We start from the raw sequence: 21,341 nt of genomic DNA, 5'->3' as shown, positions 1-21,341 counted from the left end.
AATTAAAACTGCAGCTTCATGATTCGAAGATAGATCTCCTCTGTCCACGTTACAATTTCAATTGATCATTTTCTTTAGGTCACAGTGGTGAAGGTTTAATAATGAATGATTTCTGAATTGTTGAACCCACTAAATTAGAATATCAGTGTATTTCCTCATTGGAGAATGTACTTACTAGTTAGAACATTTTGGTGAGACATTCTTATGTGAAAAAGCTTCTGGCCTAAATTGTTTTGGTTCCTCATGTGTTCTTCAGATTGCCAACGTTACTTTCATTCCTTGCTTTTCAAAGGAGTAGTTCTGTATTTTTTCAACATAGAGTTAAACCTCTGTTTCACATGAATAATTAGATTAAAATAACACTTTGTCTTTCCATAGTGCCTGGTTGAAACTGTTAACATGAATATCACCCCCTAGCATTTTAAGAAGTAATTTTTATTATATTACTCTGCAGTGTAGTATCAATAATCCAATAATGTAAGTTTTTAAACTTGTAAATACCACTGGTAACACAAGTTTTATGAGCTAGATAGAACTAATGTTATAAAAGATGATTCCCTTAAAATGCAGAAGAATGGGAATTCTGGTAAATTCTAGATCTTACCTAGCATTTATTTTTAAGAAGACGCTCTTTAAAGTGTACATATCAAAAGTGTAGAGTTTGATGGATTTTCATAAAGTGAAGACACCCATTTAAAAAGTACCTAGATCAAGAAACCACGTTGCCAGCACCGGAAAGACCCCTGTGCTCTCCCTGTCACCATCCCCCTACCCCAAGCAGGAACCAGGTAACCATCATCGTGACATAACACCTTAGACTTGTTGTCTCTCTTTTTGCACTTTATATAAATTGGATCTATAGAGTATGCACATTTTTATTTGATTTCTTTCATGCAGCATTATGTTTGTGAGGGCAATATCCCATGTTGGATATAATAACAGTTTGATCATTGCTATGTAGTATTCATTGTGTGAACATTCATTTTGTTATCAATATGCTTTAAAGTTTTAATCCCACTAAAATTGCAGTTAAGTTTTTGTAAATTATTGAAGATACTATTTACAGTTAGCAGTTTTACTTTAGGGTGTGAAATCAGGTTAAACGGAAGTCAGGGACAGCTCCCAGCATTCCCACGCAGAGCCCGCAGCAATTTGAAACCTCGCTAGCTACCTGTTGCACGAGTGAGAAACGTAGTCTCACTTAGAAAACTGGTTAGCTTGCTAAAACAGTAATGATTCCACAGAATTGAATATCTGGGGGGAAAAACTCTAATTTTATACAAAACTTTGAATTTTATGTTATTTTTTTTTCCTCTCTGAAAACTTACTACCCGCATTACAGCTGGGGGCCTGCATACCCAGTTGTCCTCACTTTTCACATTTGTGAAGTAGGGAGGCAGGAAGAACACAGACTCTGATGTAAGACGGACTTACCTGAAATCTTGGCTCTTCCTTTGCTAGCCCTGCGGCTGGGGCAGGCCACACAGTGCTCTGGGCAGAGCAGCCGCCTTCAGAGTTGCTGTGAGGGTTACACAGAATGGCCAGCACACACACCTCCCAGCTGGGCAGACTCTCGGGAATTAGTAAGTGTTCTTTTAGTTACCGAGCATGGATGTTGTAAAGCTGTGGTGGAATCATATGGTCCTTTGAAAGCCCCTCTGTACCCCTCCAGGGTGGCAATTTTTGCTCAGCATCAGCTGAACCACCAGCTTAATGTAATCAGTGGCTTGAAAAGACTTAAGAGTGATTCCCTTTTCAAGTACCATAGACGCTCATTTTCATTGTATTGTTGGATTTGACTATTTAAAAATAAAAGCTTATCTTTAATATTTAATTCCTCACTTAATTGCATACCCCCAAAATAGCATCTTCAAAACTTTATTCTGAAATTTGAATGACCATCCCCAGACTCTCCCTCCCTGTGAAATTTGTGTCCTAGAGTTGCTTCCCCACCTGGCATTAGACCTGTCCCGGGGGTTCCCTGTAGAGTGTAAGCTCTCTGAGATCAGGCCCTCCCTTTACAGGCAGAGGCCCTGGGGACAGTGTTCAGGTGCTGCTGAAATGAATGATAGTTGTCCATGATTTTTAGAATCCATAGCTTCTCATTTAATTTATGTTATTTCATTAAAGTGCCGAGGAGTTTGGTAACTTTTGCCCAGAGACAGATGAAAGCATCTCTCAGAAAATACATACGAATTTTTAGCATTCCTCATGGTCGGATTGGTTAAAGTGTTTTCTTATTTGTGGAAATTAATAGTTATCTGACACCCAAATGGAATCCTCACATGGGAAAATGAAATATGACTGTTGGTAGCAATGAGTCACGTGATGGGGTGGGGGAGCATAACAAAGGCAGGAGACCTGTTGACTGGGGTGGGCAGCGTGGAGGGGAAGGCAGCAGAAGTCCTCAGATGATGACGTCTCAGATAGGTTGTCTGCAGCCAGCTGGCAGAAGGACCTTACCTGAGGGGTGCCACTGGTACCCATGAGAAGCCCTCCTTGGCCTTGTCCCCCTTCTGTGCCTGTGAGATTAGACAGAGACAACATGAATTCCTTTAGTGGAGTCAGGACTCCATTGTAACCCTCAGAATTTGGCACCCCAAACTGTAACTTTGAGAACTCTTCTCTTTGAGCTGTGATACAGAATCAGATTTTCAAAGAAGTTTTGACTCTGGTTACTACCTTTGTTTTCTTTTTTAGAATATAACCCTTTTTATTTTTTTTAATGGGAAGCTATTTTGGTTTTTTTTTTTTTTTTAAATTGAACAAAGCTTTTAGCTCCAATTTACTTTCTTCTACTTAGTCTTTAAATACACTGATGAATTTGTAGTACTGTTTGCTTCTGGTTCTTCCTGATTCCCTACACTAGTGGTAAAGGAAAGAAAGATTATTAAGAAGTTGCTGAATGTTCAGTCAGGATTTCTCAGCCTCGGCACTCCTAACAGCTGGACTGGGTCGTTCTTCGTCGTGGGCTGTGCTGTACGTTGTACGGTGTTCAGTGGCATCCTTGGCCTCTAGCCCCTCGATGCCAGTAGCACCCCTTCTCCCAGTTGTGACAACCCAAGCTGTCTCCAGACATTGATGAATGTCCCCTGTGGGGCAGAATGACCCTAATTGAGGACCACTGATGAGACTGGTCTGTGTGAAATCTGGCTCAGAGTGTAGATTCTGGGGTCAGATGCCCCGGTTGAAACCCCAGCTCTTCTTCAGCCAAGTGATAACCACTCTGAACCTCAGTTGGCTCATCTCTCAAGTGACAGAAAATACTAATATTACTCAACTCATAGGTTAGAATGAGTGGGTTAATACACATAAAGTTCTTAGCTTTTTGAATGGTGTCTGGCACATTAGAAATGCTCGATAAATGTTAACCAGGATGATTCTCTTTGCTTCTAAGAATATTGCATATAGTATTACCTCTTTCCTTCCTTTCGTTGATGCTTATTTTTTTCCACCATGTCACAGATTGGAGACCTAAGGCGAAGATCGTAATTGAGAAAGTGTTTCAACAAGTTAATTTTCATTTTTAGAAGCTGTGTTGCGGTGTGCTCCGGCAGATGGTGTGGCTGAGTGAATTGGTATCAGATTCTTCTTCAGTGATTGTGGGCTGCTTGGTGGAACCATTGCTCGGAATCAGGCTTTGTAGAGGGGGGTGCTTTACAAACTGGCTTTCGATATGGGGTTAATCTGTCTTTTGCCTGGATTAAGAGGGGCTTCCGGAAGGGAGTATGGGCTGGAAGGAACACTGTTTTCACTGTTATCCCAGTCAGCTGAAGCTCCCTCTTTCTTGAATTTCACCCATTATCTGCTGTGACAAGGACAAATTCATTTTGCCAGAGCCTTAGTTATGGTACTGGTTGCTAATTTCATAAAATAAAAAAAGCAGTATTGGGGAGGGGTTGGGTGGGGCCAGGGCTTGGATGGGGGCTTGGACACCATGTATTTTATGTATAGTAGTGTGTATATGCAAATCCCAAACTCCTAATTTATCCCTCCCCCCATCCCTTTCCCCTTTGGTCACAAGTTTGTTTTCTGTGTGAATCTGTTTCTGGTTTGAATAAGCTCATATGTATCAGGTTTCTTTTTCTTTTTTTTTTAGATTCCACATATAAGCGATATCACGTGATATTTATCTTTCTCTGTCTGACTTACTTCACTTAATATGATAATCTCTAGGTCCATCCATGTTGCTGCAAATGACATTATTTCATTCTGTTTTAAGGCTGAATATTAGTCCATTGTATATATATATGCCACATCTTTACCCAGTCATCTCTTGACGGACATTTAGGTTGCTTCCATGTCTTGTTATTGTAAATAGTGCTGCTATGAACATTGGGGTGTGTGTATCTTTTTAAATTAGAGTTTTTGTCTTTTCCAGATACATTCCTAGGAGTGGAATTGCTGGATCATATGGCAACTCTATTTTTAGTTTCTTAAGAAACTTCTATACTGTTTTCCATAGAAGCTACACCAATTTACATTCCCACCAACAGTGTAGGAGGGTTCCTTTTTCTCCACACCCTCTCCAGCATTTATCGTTTGTGGACTTTTTAAAGATGGCCATTCTGATTGGTGTGCGGTGATACCTCATTGTGGTTTTGATTTGCATGTCTCTCATAATTAGTGACGTTGAGTATCTTTTCATGTGCCTGTTGGCCATCTGTATGTCTTCTTATGAGAAATGTGTACTTAGGGCTTCTGCTAAGATATTTTTTATTGCACGAAATATGGAACACAGACAGTGAGTGTTCCAGTGTAATGGTGGCTCCCATATGTCTCTGCCTCCCTTCCCGCAGTACCTGGAGCAGTATCTCTGTTTTTGTTCTCGCATCTACTTCTAACCCCACCTCTCCCTTCGACTCTTCTGAACTTCCTGTCAGTGGTTATAGTCCCATCACCACCTACCTCATAGTCTAAGTGATAAGCTTGGTATCATGCTTCACCTTGCCTTTCCCCTCATAACCCAAGCACCACCCCCAACCAGTGAGCCCACTGATCCTGCAGAACCGATGTCTCCACCAACCCCAAGCTCCCCTCCTCCACATCTCCATCGCCCATCCTTGGGGTTGACATCTGCAGTGGTTTTTGAGTAGATGGATGGATGAAGCCCTAATAGTTTTCCCTTCTGCTCAAGCCCTAGTCCCTTCATGCCTACTAGGTGCTACTGAGTTGCTAATATGCTTTTAAGGTCACATGAGGCTCTCTCTTCTTCAGACCACTGTCTGCTCAGTGACATCACTTCACCCAGTTAAACCTTGAACCCTTCTCTGTCATACACAAGATAAAGCCCCACGTTCAGAGAATGGCAGGTGAAGTCTTTCACAGAATGGCCTCCTTTTCTCTCTCTCAATTCAGTCAGTGGGGAATCGTAAGGGTTTATTTCATCTAAGATCTTGCCCTTTGCATATGTGAAAATAAGAACGGAATGTTGGTCCTGTTTATTCGAGTTCCAGGCCCAGCTGTGTAAGGTCAGATCTCCCTGCACTCACTGTACAGTGATGGTGGTAGTGAATGCAGGACCATCCACTTCCCACTGATGAGAATGAAATCTAAAGCTGTAAACTGGGTGCTTATTAATTTAACATTTTTCCTTGACACACATTCCTACAGCTTTTCATAAAAGCATTTTCAGGCATTCCTGCTCATGGAAGGGTACACGCAAGCCAGAGGTAAATAGTTTAGAAAAAATATGTTTCCTCTTTGGTATTCCTTACAATCTTTCCTGTAAAAGCCTCCCCGCCTCTTCAAAAAAAGAAAAAAAAAAAAACCCACCCATATTTCTAAAAATCTCTTGTGGCTCAGTGTTCACAGTGTTTACTTGTAGTGTTGTGTCTTTATGTTTGCTTGTTACCATCGCACCATTGCCGGGTTTTCTAGTAGAGACGTGGAGACAAACACTGCCCGTACCACCGGGGCAAAGCTGGATGTCGCCCTCCCACATGCGGCCCCTCCTGAGGTGCCCATTCTCTTTTTCAGAGGATGCTCCCGTGGCATCTTCCATTCTCACCTCGCAGCTGGTTTGAGGCTGAAGCCATTTTTGACAGCATCTGTTCGCTAAGGCAGTTTTGAAGCTAGTCGGGCATTTTAATGGCCATAAAACAGAATTACTGTGTGAAAGACCTTTCAGCAATTTAGCTAAAGGCTTCAGAGGCAGTGGAGATATTTTCACTTATGAAAATTGGCACTAATGAAACATATGGGGATACCTTTCCCCTAAATGCCACCACCTTCTATATTAAAATCCTGCAGACCACCCACCAGAAAAAATCTCCCTCCTTTGCTGTTTTAGTTTTTATTATTTCACCACTTCTTAAATTTTGGAGCAGTGCCACAGAGATATTTTGGTTATTTAAATGTGAATGAGACCCAAAGCAATCTACAGGTTCAGTGTAATCCCTATCAAAATTCCAATGGCATTCTCCACCAAAATAGGAAAAAAGCAGTCCTAAAATGTGGTTGGAACCACAAAAGACCCCAAGAGACAAGGCAGTCTTGAGAAGGAAAAGCAAAGCTGTAGGTATCACGCTTCCTGATTTCAAACTATATTAAAAGCTATAGTAGTGAAAACAGTGGGGTGTTGGCATAAAAACAGGCGCATAGACCAATAGAACAGAATGGAGAGCCCCTACATAAACCCAGGTATGTATATGGTTAGTTAATTTACAACAGAGGAGCCAAAAATATAGGAAAGGATAGTCTCTTCAGTAAATGGTGTTGGAAAAACTGAACAGCTGCATACAAAAGAATGAAACTGGTCCCCTACCTTACACTATAACAGTGATCAACTCACAGTGTGGATTAAAGACTTGAGTGTAAGACCAGAAACTGTAAAACTCTTAGAAGAATACGTAGTGGGCGAGCTTCTTGACATCGGTCTTGACAATTTCTTGGATTTGACACCAAAAAGCCAAGGCAACAAGAGCAGAAACAAGTGGGATTGCATCAGACTACAAAGCTTCTGCACAGCCCAGGAAACCACCAATAAAATGAAGAGGCAGCCTATGGCATGGGAGAAAATACTTACAAATCATATATATTCTAAGGGATTAATGTTCAGAATATGTAAGGAACTCATACACCTCAAAAGCAAAAAAACAATTTGACTAAGAAATGGGTGGAGGAACTGCAGACATTTTTCCAAAGATGTCCAGATGGCCAACAGGTACGTGAAAAAATGCTTGACATCACTAATCTTTTGGGAAATGCAAGTCAAAACCACATGATGTGTCACCTCACACCTGCTGGAATGGGTATCGTCAAAAACACAAGGGATAAATGTTGTCAAGGATGTGGGAGAAAAGGGAATTGTTATGCACTGTTGATGGAAGTGTAAACTGGTACAACCGCTGTGGAAGACGGTGTAGAGTTTTCTCAAAAACCTAAAACTAGAACTACCACATGACTCAGCAATCCCACTTCCGGGTGTATATCCACAGGAAATGAAAACATGATCTCAAAGAGGTATCTGCACTCTCATGTTCATTGTAGTAGTATTTATAATAGCCAAGACATGGAAACAACTGAAGTGTTCATCAGTGGATGAGTCAATAAAGAAGATCTGTTTGTGTGTATGTACATGAGTATTATTCAGCTAGAGAAGGATATCCTGCCATTTGCCACAACATGGATGGACCTTGAGGGCATTGTGCTAGTTGAAATAAATCGGATATATAAAGAAAGATACTGTGTATCACTTACATGGAATCTAAAAAATCTGAACTCATAGAAAAACATATAGGCATACCTTGTTTTACTGCACTTCGTTGTGCTTTGCAGGCAGTGTGGTTTTTTTAATATATAACAAATTGAAGGTTTGCAGCAACCCAGTGTCCAGCAAGTTTGTTGGCACCATTTTCCCAACAGCATTTGCTCACTTCAGATCTCTGTGTCACATTTTTATAATTCTTACAGTATTTCAAAAATTTTCATTATTACTTTATTTGTTATGGTGATCTGTGATCAGTGGTCTTTGATGTTACTACTATGACTCCCTAAAGGCTCAGATGATGGTTAGCATTTTTTAATAGTAAAGTATTTTTAAACTAAGGTATATGCATTATTTTTTTAGATGTAATACTATTTATACACTTAATAGACTATAGTGTAGTGTATACATAATTTTTATCTCCACTGGGAAACCAAGAAATTTGCGTGCCTTGCTCTATTGTGGTTCTCGCTTTATGTGGAGATCTGAAACTGAACCTGCAGTATTTCCTAGGTATGTCTGTGCTAAGAAGGGTAGTCACCAAGGGCTGGGGAGTGGGGAAAACGGGGAGGTGTTGGTCAGATGTACACGTTTTCAGTTATACATTCTGGAATCTAGTGTACACCATGGTGTTCATAGGAAATAATACTGTTTATATATATATATATATATATATATATATATATATATATATATACACACACATATATATATATATTTTTTTTTACTTGAAAGTTGCTAAGAGTAAATCTTAAATTCTCTCACCACAAAAAAGAAATATAATGGCAGTGACAGTTACAGCTATGGTAATAATCATTTTTTAATGTATGTGTATCAAATCAATAGGTTGTACACCTTAAATTTATACAATGTTATATGTTAGTCCTCTCAATAATGCTGGGGAAAAAAGGTGAATCAGATGTCAAAAAGCTTAATCTGTCCAGTGGGCAGTTTTGGACACCATTCTTAGAGGCTGAGGACCATTACAAGCTGCAGTTTGCGGGTGCAGTTGTCGGGCAGAGTGTAAATGGTGCTGGGACAGGAGAGCGCTGCTCCTGAGAGTATACTGCCAGTCAGCAGAATAGATCTTCTGCTTAACTCCAAAATGCCAACTTAGGGTTCCCAGGGCGGGGTAGGGGGAGATCCTGATAGAATTAGGCATTTACACATCTTAAGAGTATCTTAAGAGATGAGTAAATTAGGATACAGAACTGCTTAAAATTTTAAGTAACTATAATTTTTAAATGTAATTTCCAATATTGTGGAGGTTATTATGAACATATAATTGATGGATACCAAGTGAATCTAAAAACTAGAGAGAAGCAAGAGATTTCTTAGTTATTTCCCTCCTTAAAATAACTTTATCTGTTTCTTTCTAAAGCCTTTTTTGGAGGGAAGGGTGCACATTGTGAATCCTGAAACTAATGTGTTTGGCTTTTATTTCTGAAGAAGGTACTTGTCAGTCTGTGTTTACTGAGGAATTCAAGCCACAGAAAAAAAGTCAGTTCTTGATATTTTTGCTGTCTGGTGATGAGACTGTAATTATGTCACTGTCTCTGGGTTGGTAATCTTTGCTTTGGAAAATGTGTAATCTACTTCAAACAAACTCTGTGTGGATTCATCACAGATGTGGCTGTAAGGAAAAAACCTACCCCCTCCCCCTGGCTTTCCCGCATTCCTTCTCTCGGAAGCTGTCTGGCCTGCTGCACTGGGACTGCACGCTCCACTTGAAAAGTGACCAGTAGAACCATTTTTAAATCATTGTGTTCAATCTTTAAAAAATATTTTCTATTTTTATTTTTTAAATGTTAATTAATTTTGCCCATCTGCTGGGTTAAGATTGGAATGTCTGCTAATTTCCTGGCATTTTTTAAATATCTGATGTTTAAATTCCTTGCCTATTTTTGAATTGCATTGTTTGACTTTTTTAAATTTTAAGACTTTTTTGATACATATGTTGTGTATATTTTAGTTGTCTTTTAACTTTGTTCATGGCATCTAATCACATATTTGAGGTTTTTTAACCTTGATATAATCATATCTGGATTATTTTTTTTTCCAGTTATGATTTGTAACTTTCCTGTTTTGCTTAGGAAATACTCCATCTCAAGGTTTACATACCTTCTTTTTTCAAAATACTCAACTTTTGTTTTTTATATTTAGATTTTTCTTGTTTGAACTTTTAAATTTTTAAGTGAATATTGATTGAGCATCTCCTCTGCACCAGGCTCTGGGGCCCTGCACTAATGGGGTTTAGAGCGGCAGAGGTGCACAGTAAGTAAGTAACTGCACAAGTAAATAGGTAACTTTCATCTGTGTTGTCAAGGAAACGGTGACAGAGATGACTGTGTGGTCCAGGGACACAACCTTTAGTTATGCTGAGTTATGAAGGGACACATAGACATTAGCTTTGCACATAGAGAAGGGGACGGATTCCAAGACCCTGAGGCAGATTTGAGGGTTGTTAGTGGAGAGTGGAGCTGGGTGTGAGATGAGGGTCCAGAAGTAATGGACCCTTCAGGGCTTGGTCAGGGGCCTTGGTTGAATCTGGGTGCAGTAGGAAGCTGTTGGGGGGTTAGGGAGAGATTTATAAAGGAAGAGATTTACAAAGGAAGAAAGATTTACAAAGGGAGAGATTTTCTTTGGCTTTAATATGGAGAGTAAGGATGGAAGCAAAAACAAGTTGTGAGGCTGTTGTAATACATTGGACCAGAGAGGAGGTGGCTTAGACCAGAGTGATGGTCAATTGTACTTGTTAGCTTGGCTCTGGGGCCCAGATATGTGGTGACACATTATTCTGGATGTTTCTTTGAGGGTGTTTTTGGATGAGATTAAAATTTAATCAGTGGACTCTTGAGGAACAGATTGCCCTCCATAATGCAGAGGGGAGCTCATCTAAATAGACTGACGGCCAGAACAGAGAAAAAAAGACTGACTCTCCAAGTAAGAGGGAACTCTGCAGCAGGCAGCCTCAGACCTGAACCATGGCATCAGCCCACCCTGCAGATACTGGACTCGCCAGTCTCTGTGATCATATGAGCCAGTTCCTTTAAAAAACAAAGAAAAAACCTCTTTACACACACACACACACAGACACGTTCTGTTTCTCTGGACAGTTCTGGCTGATAACAGCAGAGGTAGTAACAGTGGAAATATAGAGAAGTGAACATATTTCGTGAGGAAGAAACAATAGGACTTGCCTTTTTTTTTTTTTTCTTTCTGCTTCAAATGAATGGTTTATTTCTACCTGTAACATAACAGGAGTCCAAAAACAGACTGACATACATGGATATAGTTTAAATGTAACAAAGAAAATTTTGAACTGTGTACACAGAGGAAGGGAAAGGGATTTTTCACATCAGTTTTTTTCCCCCTATTTTGCGATTTCTGAATGGTAGAAACTAAACATTTTCCCCCAATTTAAAATAGTATGAAGGAATGCAACTTGTAGGATCAACCATTTGTCCTTAGGCGTAAAATGTAAGAGATTTGGCTGCATGGTTGTCATGGCTCCTGAAGTCTGGGTATTGTTAGAGCACGACAAAAGAGTTCCATGAAGCCCAGAGGAACTTAATGGCAGTGATGTCCAATCGAAGGGCAGGACACACTACACATCACGCGGATGAGAACTGATGTAATTAAATGGATGACGGTGCCATTCACTGAAGTGAAGGCAATAGAGAGGAGGCAGTATAGGGGGAAATTCAAGAGCTTGATTTTGGGACCTGTTTAGTTTGAGGTGCCAATGAGATATGAGTGGAAGGGTTGAGGGTACAAATTGGAAATGTGATTCCGGAATTCAGCAGTATAAAGACGGGTGGAAGATTTTGGACTGAGCACTGGACAACCCAGCCTTTAGTGAAAGACTGACAAGGAGTTGCCAGAAAACTAGAAAGAGAACCAAGAGAGCTTGGTGTCCTGGAAGATGAGAGAGGAGTGTCTCCAGAGCAGAAGGGAGTCGCTGACAACATCAGATGCTTCTGAGTGGTACAAGAAGATGAAGATTAAAGGAAAGCGGCTGTTAGATTTGACAGCTTGCGGGTTGGAGGTGATGCTGGCTGAAGCACAGTTGAAGGAGCGCTGGGAGCAAAGTGGAGAATGGAGTGGACTGTGGAGGGAAGATGAGAAATGAAGAGTACACCTGTGGCCGCTTGTTGGAGAAGATGTGCAGTTATGGAGAACAGCAAAACCAGGAGGCGGGTAGTTGAGGGTTTGAGGGTTGAGAGTTTTTTTTTTTTTTTTTGCTTTTTAATGGTGGATGGTAGGAGGGCATGCTCATTTGCTGATGGAGTAGACGATTGATGAGGAGGGAGAGGGTGCATAACTGAAGGAACAGGTCCTTGGGAAAAGGAGAGCTGTGTCTCAGAGCACATGACCTGCCTATGGAGAGAAAGGGAGGGAAGGAAAAGGGCCCTGGTGCACATAGGCATGCATGTAGGGGTGGGGATGAAGGAGCTCCCATGATGGACTTTGTCCCCACCCTTAGGAAAGGGAATAGGGTAGTGGGAAGGGAGTTTGAAAAGGCGAGAGGTATAGTGGGGACAAAAGTTAATTCAAGAAGCAGAGTTGCTAGGTGGTGTTGAGAGCCTGCCCGAGAGTTGAGGGTGATTTAAAGTGACACTAGTCTGTCTCTGTTTTTCCAGTGTAAATATTTTGCAGCTTGGCTGCAGCTGTGAAAAAGAAAGAAAACTGAGTTAGAGTCTGACAAGCAGGACGGAGAGGGAAGGGTTTTTACAGGAGAGATTAAAGTGGTGGATGGAATTTCAGTTTGTTGAAAGGGGACTAATGGATAATTGGAAATATCCAAGAACCATGGTGAAGGGATTTGATGAGAGGTTTGCTATGATATGGTGTGAGGTAAGGAGTCCCACTGTATTATTTTCAGGAGAAGCAATGGTGTCTCAGTCCTTTATTGAACAGTCCATCCTTTCTTTGCTGACTTTGCTTGCCACTGTCAGCAAACATTAAATTTCCATATACTGGCTCAAGCCCTCTTTGCCGCTGTTCTGTTCCCTGGATCTTTTTGCCTCTTGCTCTGTGGGCACACACTCTTTTACTGAAGAGAAGAGAGTTTCCTCCAGGCACATGTGTAGTAGTTTCTCCAGACCCACCATCTGGAATGGAGTTCCTTGGTAAGAGGTAAGTTCATCCTCTGTCATTAACAATTGCTAAATTGTCTGCAAGATGTTTGTAGCACTTTGCACTCCTACCAGCAATACGTAAGTTTCTGTTTCTCCACGTTCTGGCAAATATCAGACTTGCATTTTGGTGAGAGGATTTTGTTGACCTCCTCAGTCCATCCTGCTGGAAGCAGAAGTTGTAAGATTTTAGATATTAACATAGTCAGATAAATCTTTCTCCTCCCCATCTTTTTGTGGCTTGTGCTTTTGTGTGCCTTATTTAAATAATCTTTCCCAGTGCTAATGCCACAGACATGGTTTCTGATATTGTCTTTGAATATGTTTTAAAGTTTTGCTTTTCATAGTCAGGACTTTAAACCATCTGGAATTTATCTTCTGTAAGTTGTAGGCTAAGTGAAGATCCAATTTTGTTTTTCCATGTCAATAACCAATTTTCTGTGCACTTCCCCCCATTGATTTTCTCAGTCATACACTAAATTCCTTCATAAACATGTGGACCCATGGTTATAGCTCTCTGTTCTCTTCCATTGGTCTGTTTATCCCTGTACAGGCACACCTTGGCGATACTGTGCGTTCAGTTCCAGACCACCACAGTAAAGCGAATATCGAAATAAAGCGAGTCATACAATTTTTTTGGTTTCCTAGTGCCTATAAAAGTTGAGCTTACACTACACTGTAGTCTGTTAAGCATGCAGCAGCATTATGTAAAAAAAAAACTATGTCATTTTAAAATTGTTTTATAATTTTTTATTGTTTGTAAAATGGGGTGGTGTTGATTTTTCTATATCTGTTCATATAGTTTTTGGCTCCTGTTTTCTAATTCTGTAATGAATTTTAGTAATTTTTAATTTTTGCATATCTTCCCTTCGCTCTGGATTTACTAAGTTATCCATAATATACCCGTATTTATTTTTAGTCATTCATATCTGTAATTATATCCCTTTCTATTCCTAATATTATATATTTTTATTTCATTTTTCCTCTTTTTTTTTGCTCAAGTATCTTTTATTCATATTTTCAAAGAGTTCGATTTCTACTTCACTTATATTTTCTGATACTTATTTTCTTAAATTTCATTAATTTTAGGTCATACCTTTCTCTTCTCTTCTCACAGTAATTCTATAAACAAAAACAGTTTTATTACTGTCATGTTTGAGCCAATGTTTCGGCCTTGCTATTCAAGTCCTTTCTCATGAGAATGGTCACATGGTGTTTCTGAATCATCTTTAGTGACTGTCCTGAATGTCTCCACATTCCCTTGTTTGGAAACTAAATGTCTCAGTCCTGTGTGGGCTCCAGTGGAAGCCATTTACTTCCGTTGCATTTTTGTGTTTATACTGTGTTTAGTCTGGGTCATTTCTTCTCGTATGTTGCTGCTGAGGTGGAATCCAGTTAAAGAACGAAGAACTTTCAAAACGACAGGGTTCCACTAATCATCTCATCTAAGATGGCAGATTCTCAAACTTAGTTAAAAGGCCATTTTTTATTATCAGGAATATTAAAATGGAAGATTATATTTAAAATAATACTGTAAATCCTATTGATTTCTCAGGGTGTGGTTAGCGCTGAACCAAGGTTTATAACTGGTGTGACCCATTATAAACAGTTAAGCTTAATGGTCAGTTTGACGTATTTATTCTAATTAAACCCAAATCCTACTAGCTCCATAGACAGATACATTTGTTTGCATAAATTAAAATATGTGAACATATCAGGGAAACCAAACTCTCAGCTATTTCTCCGAAGTCTGTTTGTGTGTGTACTTTGGATATACAGTGCAGCCCTGCTGTTCTGCAGGCTCTGTGCGTGGTGGTGCCACGTGTGCGGCGGTGCTCTGTCCGCCATGGTGACTTGGCATTGAAGGAGCGTACCTGCGGCTGCCTTCCCTAGAGAGCCTCCCCCAACGTGTGGCAGATCGGTATCAAGTTGAGGCGTCTTGGCAGTCATCATTTGAGGTGATTAGTGAAGAGTTTGTACAAAGCAAGGAGCAGTGACTTAGAGCTGGACTTCAAGACCTTAAAATAAATGTCTATATTCTTTGCAATCTAGTTTATAATTCATTTCCCAAATACTTGTTGTCGTTTTTTGGTAGTTGAGGAAAACAGGACATACTTCTGTTTTCTTTGCTTCCTCCATACTGCCCCACTGCAATCATACTGAGAGCTCAACAGTAGACTGCTGACTGTGTGCCTGATGCTGCTCTGTGGGCTTTTCATATATGTCCCTCTCGATGGTCGTACAAGGTAGGACCTCGTCCTCCATTTTTCAGATGAGGCGTCTGAGGCACAGAGTGCTTAAGTAACCTCCCGAGACCACACAGCTGGTGAGAAATGGAGTGGATACTCACACCTGCACCGTCATCTGATGCCCAAGGCTGCCTTCATGACCACAGCACTCTGCACTGGTACTGTAGCAGGGTACAACCCAGAGCTGGAAGTGATGGCTAGGAAGAAAGAAATCTTATTAAAAGATGGCAAAATAACCAGTATTACCACCATCCAACCAAAAATACAGTCCTATATGTTGAAATCTTGGATATTAGATTTTGGGAATGTTGATGATTGTGAGGGTACAGCCTCCAGTTCTGGCAGGGATGATGCTTAAAAAGAAAAAGTAACTGAGTTCCTGACTCAGCTTTCCTTATTAAAGTTCCTGTTGTGGATGAGTTTGTAACATCGAAGCAGGGTTTAGCAGAAGAGCTAATGGCAATTTTATTAATTATCTTAGATTTGCATTTCAAACATTCTGATTGTTCGGCTCACAGATTTTGTCCGGGCTCAAGACCGTTAGTGATCGTTGTTAAATGAAACTGTCTAAGGATCTCACAAGTATGTTTGGATTTCACAGGCCTATTTTTACATCAAAAAGTCACACATAGTCATCTTTAATATTCAAATTGTCTGATCTAGGCATAAAACACCAAATGAAAGAACATTAAGCTTCAGTCTTTAAATGTAAACCTAAGGCAGAGCCCTAGCCCGTGAATTTGGAGTCCTGGAACTTGCTCCTGCTTGGGACTCCCCATAAATGATTCACTATCTCTGAGCCCCAGTGAGGAAGCTGTAAAGTGAAACTGTAAACAAGTCCTGTTTGCTGCAGTTCCTCACATTTTGTTACCCTATCAAAGGATGATTCTGGATTTGTTGACTGTTTTTCCATGAGAAATATAGAAATGCAGAAAACAGGGAAATGTAGAAAAAATAGAGAAATACGGAAAATAGGGCAATGTAGAAAAATAGAGAAATGTAGAAAAGAGGGAAAGATGAGCTGGAACCTCTGACAGATGTTTCCATTTTTCTGTAAGTAGGCTTGCGGGCTGCCTCCTTCCTGCTTAATGTGAGATAGTCTTTCATCCTGGGTCTTGAACGGTGGTGTGCCCAGTGGTGACAGTCACCCAGGAACGGCCTAGGGACTTTAAAAAGTCTAACAGTGACACTTTGCTTTTGAAGTTCATGTTCCCGTGTATGGTGAATTTTACATGCATTCAACCAACACTTTCTCAGGGCCTGCCATACAGACAATATTTTTAAGAAAAATGTACTCCTCCCTTTGTAATTTGGTTGAATTGTATTGTTGGACTCCACCTGAAACCGTTCGGTTCTCATAGGCTCTCATCTGTTTAGATTGCAGGGTACTGTGACGTGAAGTGATGCTTCAGAGCGGCTAAATGTCACTTTGCTCTGTTTGCGGGCGGCTCAGTTGCACTGGGTTTACTGAGATGCAGTTACGTGTGTTTAACCAAGAACATGGCTAGCTAATTATTTACAGTAATCTCATGAACCCATGGTCAATCAGTACGTATTCTTTTTCTATAAAAGCGGAATTCTACTTGCTGAGTCATTTCAAGTTAAAACAGGCTTCTTAATCTTGCACTACTATTGATATTTGCCACGATCATGAGAACGTATTGAGCGTTTATTACGTGGTAGGCATTGTTGCACACACTTGACGTGTGTTAAATCAACCTGTTCTCACAACCCAGTGAGGTGAATTCTGCCTGTTATATAGATGAAGAAACTGAGGGACAGGCATACGTGAGATAGCTTGCCAATGTCACACAGCTGGTAGGTAGCAGCCCCCGGGCTCCAAAGCCCACACTCTTAACCAACTTAAAATTACCCAATGGGGCCATGTAAGGTGTTTGCTTTTTTTTTTTTTTTAATAAATACTCTTATTGTCACCGAATAAAAATGAGGATGATTGTAAAAATGGAAGGGAAAGTAGATAGGATAGTATCCCTTTAGCAAAAAAATTATTTTAGGAGAGTTTGCCTGAATTGTAAAAATAATTCTGTAGTTAGTAATTGCCTTTTTTTTTTTTTTGGCTTAGTTTTTTTGTCTTTGGTTTTTCTAGAATGAATTCGTACCTCCTCTCTTCCATAGAAGTGTAAATCTCCCCTTAGCATCCTCTGACTCATCAGTTGTCTGTCAGTTCTGTTTTTCTTAGTGGGGACAGTCCTCCGGGAACCTCCGCTTGTTGACTTCCCACAGAATCTTTGCTCTCCAGGCCCGCTCACTCTCAGCCGGCGGCCAGCTTGCTGTCTCTGCCTCTCTCACCGGAGGCTTCCCTCGGTGTGTGCTGATACCTGGTGGTCTGCTCCTACGCGAGGCTGGGTCTGGGTATGGGGAGGGCTGGGGCTCCCGTCGTGCGGAGCTGCACTGTCCTGCCGTGGGCAGGGCCGTGGCTTCTGGAGGGTGTGTCTCCTGCTGGGACGCAATGAGAAGTGTGCAGCATAGCATCTGCGACGTATTCTTGACATCTTTCACGTGAATTTGATCATTAAGAAACAGCAGGCACGTCCAGATCAGGGGGCATTTTATAAGATACCTGGCCTGGACTCTTCAAAAATGTGTATTATGGAAGACCAAAAACTTTTTTAAAATGAAGGGCAGGGGAGCTGTTCTTTATTAAAGTAGATTAAACAGGCGGGACAACCAAGTACAGTGTGAGGTCATTCCTTGGATCCTGGATTTTTAAAAAATGCTATGAAAGTGCAATTTGTAAATACTTGGGGAAGTTTGAATATGAGATGAAGTAGGTAATCATTGTATGAAAGTTAATTGCTTGGGTGTGGTGATGGTATTATGACTATGTAGGAAATTGCTAAAATATAATGTCTGCATTGCTCTGAAGTAGTTCAGCTGAAAAAAAAGATATTTGTGCATATGGACCTTTTCCTCTCTCTTCACACAAAACATGCACACACTGTATCTCTATAATAGAGATACTACACTGTCTAGAGAGGATGTGTTAATGCGAGCAGATGTGGCAAAAAAAAAAGTTAATAATTTTGAATCCAAATGAAGAATATAGGGGTGTTTATCTTATGACTGTAAACTTCTCTGTAGGTTGGAATATGTCAGAAGGAAGTTGGGGTGGAGAATCAGCCTAGCATTTTATGTTGAGTCATAAGGCTCTTCCCCTCAAGGTCAGTTCTGAGATTAAAACTTTCTCTAACTTTTTGGTAAAACACATTTATGAAGAAAATCAAATCACAACTTGCTGTTAAAAATGTAGAAGAGTTATTAGAGTTTGAGGTTGGAAGACCAGATTTTACTCAAAGAAATATTTTAATAACGGTAATTAGAGTATGATTTTACATCTTAGTATTGTGTTGCAGTTTCATTAGCAGCATTTCTTTTTAATTTGCATTTCAGTGGTACATTGAGTTGTCTTACAATAAACAGTGTGTCTTATAATAAACAGTGTTACTAGATTTGGAATAGAGTATTTAGGACAGTGAATCAGGAAGACCTGATTTCTGTACATGATGGGACTTGAGGATGGGAACTGTGTATGTTTTGCTCATCTTTTAATGCTGAGTCCTGAGAGCAGTGTCTCGTGCACAGAAGATGCTCAGCAAAAGTGTTGATGAGTAAGTAAGTGAATGGCATATATTGATTTCAGATGTGCTATTTGATTTTTGCAACTGTTTACTGTAAAAAGACTGACCTCTGTTGATTAATGATGATTTGATGAATATCAGACTTAGTCCAAATTTTGTTGTGAAAACTATCACTAAGCTAGAATTGTTCACTAGACTTCATTTCTTACATCCATTTGTAATTGTTAAATTGAAACCTTTGGTATCAATTTTTGAGGTACATTTCAGTAGTTCTGCCTGGGCTCTCTAGAGTTGTGGGTCATTACAGTGAATAGATCACCTCATTTTCTGGATAATGAAATAGGGGCTAGAGGGGGCCCTAGCAACAGACTGGGGATCCAAAGAAGGGTGAGACCCCATTTTTTTTCTAATTGAGAGAAAGCAGGCCTGCTGAGTGGGCTTCAGAGTGCTGATCTTTAATGTGTGTGTATGTTTCATGTATATGTATATCTCCACATATTTATATTTGTATTTATGTCTAATGTGCATGATGTATATATGTAGATATTCTCTATGTCTGTAAACTTCTTTCTGAGAATCATTTGATTTATTATAAGAACATAAATGTTTACTTCTGAGTTGGACAACGAAGGACAAAGAAATGATTCAAAATTCAATGAAACAGTGAAAACACGGTGTTTATGAGGTCACTTTCTTTATTATCTATTTAACAAAAATCTATTGGGCACCTGCTGAGGGAACCCGTACTGAGCCAGCTGCTCGTGGTAGGTCCAGTCCTCATCCTAGTTGACCTTGCAGTCTGGTGTAAGTGCCTCAGATTACTTCCCTTTACTTGATTTGAAACGGATTTGCTGGGATTTGTTACCAGAATTAATCAGAAAAACGGAAACAGAAAAACCATGGTTATATTGGAATGCGGGTTTGCACATCGCCCTTCGTTTCCCTTTCCAGGAAATTTTTTTTGAGAAAGTTATTCTTAGTTGACGGAAACAATTTCTCCTGCTTTGTCCTCATCTTACAACATTCTCCTCCACCAAATGGATTATCCTTCGTAAACCTTGTCGAGCTGGAAGGAAGCTCTTACGTCACTGTTCTGGTCACACCACATGCTCCAGTAAGTTGTCATCTCAGGGTTCAGTAAATGACTCCCTTCATGTGCTACGCCGGCGGGGATATTTCTGTCTCCAGAATTCCATCAAAGGCTGCTTGTTTTTCTGACTGTTCCACATTCCTAGAATACACAGAGTGGTTTCCCTTCAGATGTTTCAAAATAACACAAAAATCCTGGAATTTGCCACAAGCCCAGGCCAGAGTCTCTGCCTTTCCCATTCCTCCTTGAGTGCTTTCTTTGTTTCCTGCGGTTCACTGTTCTATTTACCCATCGAGCAGCACTTTCCCTCTCAGTGTAGGGCTCTGGTGCGCTGCCTGTTCACCTCTGATCCGGAGCTCTGTCAAGTGCTTTCTGAAATTCCAAAACCACTGCCACTCCTGTGATTACCGTAGTCGGCGCGCTCCTCTGCTGTGTGAGAGCGGCTGGCTGTGCCTGAAAGCGTGTTGCCTGTGCCTAATCACCATGTGCTCGGCTAGCTGTCACATAAGGGCCCTTGGTTCTCAATGATAACTTGGCTGTTGGATTGTGAGTCTGCAGTGAAACCCTGGGAAGACGGTGGAAATTAATAATGAGAACTACCACCCAAGACCATAGCAAACGTAGGATTTTAAGTTTCAAGAAGTGCCTCGTTCCTCATGGCCCTTAGACACATGCTAAGATGATAGGATCCTAATAAATAATATTCTTTGCACGTTGCCAGCGAGGCCAGTAGAACAAAAAGTGACTGAATGATATGAGTAAATCCTAATATTGTTGTCACTGTCACCATGTCAGAATCAGAACAGCTTCCACTGTTGGCTTCTGACCGTGTCCCAGTCACTGTGCTGAGAATTTTACATACATGATCACCTGTAATACCTCATTATATATTTTTGAGCACCTACTATATTCCAGGTACTATGGTAAATACTGGGGATTTTATACTTGCTAACCACCAGGAATTTATAGTTTAGTAAGAGGTCCTTGCAAGAAAATTAGGATGTCCCCATAGAACACAGTATGGCTGAGATGCATTAGGATCAGGGACCGATTTGCTAGCAGTTTCATTTTCCTTCACCAGACTGTATTCCATAGAAACAGTATCACACAATGTGGATAAGCTACAATCAAGCTTTAATGTCACCTGGACCCATGGGAGGAAAGGGGTGGTGGGACTGGTAGTGAAAGAGGACTGACAAGGGCCAGCATGGCATCTCTCCCGTGGGACAGCTGACAGCTGAAAAGGGGGCGCCTGTCAGGACAGTGAGGCCTTTCCAGTCTGGCCAGAGGTCCCCTAGTGCAGAGCGGCAGCCCGACCCGGAGCAGGCCGCATTGCCTTCAGGTTAGATGGCTGTCATGCTTTCTTTCTGGTAGGAGCCTGGATCCTTATCTTGATGGCAGGCACATTGGAATTGTCAGGAATTCAGGACTGGGACTCACATGGCAAACATCAAACTCTCATCTTTTTCAAACTTACAGGCTTTTCCTGCCTGACACTTCTTGGATGTCAGGCCTGGACTCAGTGCCTACATTCAAAGTGCTGTCTGTGTTATCAAG

At 40.7% G+C, this 21,341-nt stretch overlaps 1 protein-coding gene across 2 annotated transcripts in view; it reads left to right on the top strand.

Annotated features, from left to right (window-relative positions):
• The window catches only part of PELI2 (pellino E3 ubiquitin protein ligase family member 2), a 170,735-nt gene that overhangs the window by 65,320 nt on the left and 84,074 nt on the right, over window positions 1-21,341 (top strand). The gene's annotated exons all lie outside the window — the stretch shown is intronic.

This window comes from Camelus bactrianus, chromosome 6, assembly GCF_048773025.1.
Source record: "Camelus bactrianus isolate YW-2024 breed Bactrian camel chromosome 6, ASM4877302v1, whole genome shotgun sequence".
Lineage (NCBI taxonomy): Eukaryota > Metazoa > Chordata > Mammalia > Artiodactyla > Camelidae > Camelus > Camelus bactrianus.
This window is presented reverse-complemented; position numbering and strand designations above follow the sequence as displayed.